This window comes from Salvelinus fontinalis, chromosome 2, assembly GCF_029448725.1.
Source record: "Salvelinus fontinalis isolate EN_2023a chromosome 2, ASM2944872v1, whole genome shotgun sequence".
Taxonomy (NCBI): domain Eukaryota; kingdom Metazoa; phylum Chordata; class Actinopteri; order Salmoniformes; family Salmonidae; genus Salvelinus; species Salvelinus fontinalis.
Window position 1 is genome coordinate 13,839,988 of NC_074666.1, and position 5,000 is coordinate 13,844,987.

The window sequence follows — 5,000 nt, forward strand, 5'->3', positions numbered from 1 at the left end:
AAAGTGACTAGTGTTCCATTATTAAAGTGACCAGTAATTCCAAGTCTATGTATATAGGGCAGCAGCCTCTAAGGTGCAGGGTTGAGTAGCCAGGTGGAAGTCAGCTAGTGATGGTTATTTAACAGTCAGATGGCCTTGAGATAGAAGCTGTTTTTCAGTCTCTCGGTCCCAACTTTGATGCACATGTACCGACATTGTCTTCGGGTGAACAGGCAGTGGCTCGGGTGGTTGAAGTCCTTGATAATCTTTTTGGCCTTGCTGTGACATTGGGTGCTGTAGGTGTCCTGGAGGGAAGGCAGTGTGCCCCCGGTGATGCATTGGGCAGACCGTACCATCCTCTGGAGAGCCCTGCGGTTGAGGGCGGTGCAGTTGCCGTACCAGGTGGTAATACAGCCGGACAGGATGCTCTCAGTTGTGCATCTGTAAAAGTTTGTGAGGGTCTTAGGGGCCAAGCCAAATTTCTTCAGCCTCCAGAGGTTAAAGAGGCGCTGTTGTGCCTTCTTCCCCACACTGTCTGTGTGGGTAGACCATTAGAGATTGTCAGTGATGTGTACGCTGAGGAACTTGAAGACGCTTGTCTGTCTCTTCTTTATTCCTGTCTGCGCGGTGTACTGAGAACCCAGCTGGCTGTATGGACGTGGACAGTATATCCGGAGAGAGCCATGATTCCGTGAAACAGAGTATGTTACAGTCCCTGATGTCTCTCTGGAAGGAGATCCTCGCGCTGAGCTCATCTACTTTATTGTCCAGAGAGACTGAACATGAGTGAGTAATATACTCGGAAGTGGTGGATGGTGTGCACGACTACTGAGTCAGACTAGAAGTCCACTCCGAATACCACTTCTCCGCCGGCGGCGTCTTGGAGCAGCCTCTGGGATAAGTTCAATATGATCAATAGAAGCAGAGCTGCCATGTCTGTCGGCGCCATCTTAGTATAGTTCTTACTATAAGTATCCTCCATTAACAACATCCGGCATTTAAACATGCATCTCATCTCAATTGACCAGAGTGGGGTCAGAGTTTCACATTTTGTTCTTAGTAATAATATAAAATATAACCTAGCATTGGTAATTACGATGAGTACTTTCCTACAAGAATCATGTAAGCAGTTTAGTTGGATAAATAAGGCACCTCGAAGGGTTAATGTTTAGTTGGATAAATAAGGCACCTCGAAGGGTTGATGTTTAGTTGAATAAATAAGGGACCTCAGTGGTCTCTATCTGTGGTTAGTGCTGTGCTGCGCTGTTCAAAGCTGGCTGTGTCCTTTGTTCACTGCAGTAGCATTACTGTGGACAGATTGCAATTTGATTATGTAATTGATAATAAAAACGAGGACTGCATCACATTGCTTATAGTAATGATGGAGAGAGAGAGAGAGAGAGAGAGAGAGAGAGAGAGAGAGAGAGAGAGAGAGAGAGACAGAGAGACAGAGAGACAGAGAGACAGAGAGACAGAGAGACAGAGAGCATCCTGTTTGATGTAATATGCCAAGATTCAGATCTTTGACATAATATTATAGTAGGGTATGTGTTAGGATAAGTACAAATAGCATCAAGGTCAGTTAATTACATGTGATGCCGATCTGCCAATATCATATGATAAATTATTATGCAACTACATTTTCCTGCATTTTATACATTGTTTTGTTGGTTTATTCATAACATCATATCCACAGCTTCAACTTCAAACAATTCTATGATGTTACAGTGTTACATTCATTATCTTTCATAACGGTGTTGCATTTATTCATCTACCCTAGCTCTTTTCTTGTGCCAAGGCCAAATTCGGTATTCCCCTGGCTTTAGGATCTGATGCCTGCTGGTCGGCATTCCCCTGGCTTTAGGATCTGATGCCTGCTGCTTGGCATTCCCCTGGCTTTAGGATCTGATGCCTGCTGGTCGGCATTCCCCTGGCTTTAGGATCTGATGCCTGCTGCTCGGCATTCCCCTGGCTTTAGGATCTGATGCCTGCTGCTCGGCATTCCCCTGGCATTAGGATCTGATGCCTGCTGCTCGGCATTCCCCTGGCTTTAGGATCTGATGCCTGCTGCTCGGCATTCCCCTGGCTTTAGGATCTGATGCCTGCTGCTCGGCATTCCCCTGGCTTTAGGATCTGATGCCTGCTGGTCGGCATTCCCCTGGCTTTAGGATCTGATGCCTGCTGCTCAGCATTCCCCTGGCTTTAGGATCTGATGCCTGCTGCTCGGCATTCCCCTGGCTTTAGGATCTGATGCCTGCTGCTCGGCATTCCCCTGGCTTTAGGATCTGATGCCTGCTGGTCGGCATTCCCCTGGCATTAGGATCTGATGCCTGCTGCTAGGCATTCCCCTGGCTTTAGGATCTGATGCCTGCTGGTCGGCATTCCCCTGGCTTTAGGATCTGATGCCTGCTGCTCGGCATTCCCCTGGCTTTAGGATCTGATGGCTGCTGATCAGCATTCCCCTGGCTTTAGGATCTGATGCCTGCTGGTCGGCATTCCCCTGGCATTAGGATCTGATGCCTGCTGCTAGGCATTCCCCTGGCTTTAGGATCTGATGCCTGCTGGTCGGCATTCCCCTGGCTTTAGGATCTGATGCCTGCTGCTCGGCATTCCCCTGGCTTTAGGATCTGATGCCTGCTGCTCGGCATTCCCCTGGCTTTAGGATCTGATGCCTGCTGCTCAGCATTCCCCTGGCATTAGGATCTGATGCCTGCTGGTCGGCATTCCCCTGGCTTTAGGATCTGATGCCTGCTGCTCGGCATTCCCCTGGCTTTAGGATCTGATGCCTGCTGCTCGGCATTCCCCTGGCATTAGGATCTGATGCCTGCTGCTCGGCATTCCCCTGGCTTTAGGATCGGATGCCTGCTGGTCTACAACATTAAACTACAACATTTAAACCTACGGGTCTCTCTTACAAAATAAATGTTATCTCTGTGAGACTAACCTATATAAATAAAATTCTAAATGTATATATTGTTTTACGTAATTGAACATAGTTATACCACTGCACTCTTCAGCGTTGAGTCTCAACCTATAGTCTCCTGATGTACCTTACTGTTTCTGCAAATATCAATCGATCAAATGTATTTATAAAGCTATTTTTATTAATTTGTTTATCAGCAGTTGTCACAAAGTGCTTATACAGTAAATGAAAGTACTTATACACTGTGGAAATGAAAATGTTCTTGTCACGATTCATATCATACCTTAATAGCATACCTTAATATCATACTTGAATATAATACCTTAATATCAAACCTTAATATAATAATATCATACCTTAATATAATACCTTAATAGCATACCTTAATATCATACCTTAATATAATAATATCATACCTTAATATAATACCTTAATAGCATACCTTAATATGATAATATAATACCTTAATATCATACCTTAATATAATACCTTAATATAATAATATCATACCTTAATATAATAATATCATACCTTAATATAATACCTTAATATCAAACCTTAATATAATAATATCATACCTTAATATCATACCTTAACAGCATACCTTAATATCATACCTTAATATAATAATATCATACCTTAATATAATACCTTAATATCATACCTTAATATAATAATATCATACCTTAATATAATACCTTAATATCAAACCTTAATATAATAATATCATACCTTAATATCATACCTTAATAGCATACCTTAATATCAAACCTTAATATAATAATATCATACCTTAATATCATACCTTAATAGCATACCTTAATATCAAACCTTAATATAATAATATAATACCTTAATATCATACCTTAATATAATAATATCATACCTTAATATCATACCTTAATAGCATACCTTAATATCAAACCTTAATATAATAATATAATACCTTAATATCATACCTTAATATAATACCTTAATATAATACCTTAATATAATACCTTAATATAATAATATAATACCTTAATATCATACCTTAATATCATACCTTAATATAATAATATAATACCTTAATATAATACCTTAATATAATAATATAATACCTTAATATCATACCTTAATATCATACCTTAATATAATAATATAATACCTTAATATAATACCTTAATATAATACCTTAATATAATACCTTAATATAATACCTTAATATAATACCTTAATATCATACCTTAATATAATACCTTAATATAATACCTTAATATAATACCTTAATATCATACCTTAATATACATTAATTCCATCATCGGCTGATCCAAATCTGACTCAAAAAGTGAAAGTGCAGAGTCCACCCATCTCAGTTAGGTGTCCTTATGAGAGCAGTGTGTCTAATTATCAGGTCATTTTCTCCTCAATCTGTGAAAGAAACAACTAATCATCATAGAGATTAGATTACATATTAATAGGTTAGTCAGTGGGGAAGATCATTTGGAGATCATTTTTGCTGTAAATGTGATCGTTATGATGGATGCTCTGATTAAGAAAAGACAGGACTGTAGCACGGAGCACATGACAAGACAACAGCAAGAAAAGACTGTAGCACGGAGCACATGACAAGACAACAGCAAGAAAAGACAGGACTGTAGCACGGAGCACATGACAAGACAACAGCAAGAAAAGACAGGACTGTAGCACGGAGCACATGACAAGACAACAGCAAGAAAAGACTGTAGCACGGAGCACATGACAAGACAACAGCAAGAAAAGACAGGACTGTAGCACGGAGCACATGACAAGACAACAGCAAGAAAAGACAGGACTGTAGCACGGAGCACATGACAAGACAACAGCAAGAAAAGACTGTAGCACGGAGCACATGACAAGACAACAGCAAGAAAAGACAGGACTGTAGCACGGAGCACATGACAAGACAACAGCAAGAAAAGACTGTAGCACGGAGCACATGACAAGACAACAGCAAGAAAAGACTGTAGCACGGAGCACATGACAAGACAACAGCAAGAAAAGACAGGACTGTAGCACGGAGCACATGACAAGACAACAGCAAGAAAAGACAGGACTGTAGCACGGAGCACATGACAAG

At 40.7% G+C, this 5,000-nt stretch overlaps 1 protein-coding gene across 2 annotated transcripts in view; it reads left to right on the plus strand.

Moving 5' to 3' along the window:
• LOC129812633 (potassium/sodium hyperpolarization-activated cyclic nucleotide-gated channel 1) overlaps positions 1-5,000 on the plus strand; it is a 162,107-nt gene that overhangs the window by 106,416 nt on the left and 50,691 nt on the right. The gene's annotated exons all lie outside the window — the stretch shown is intronic.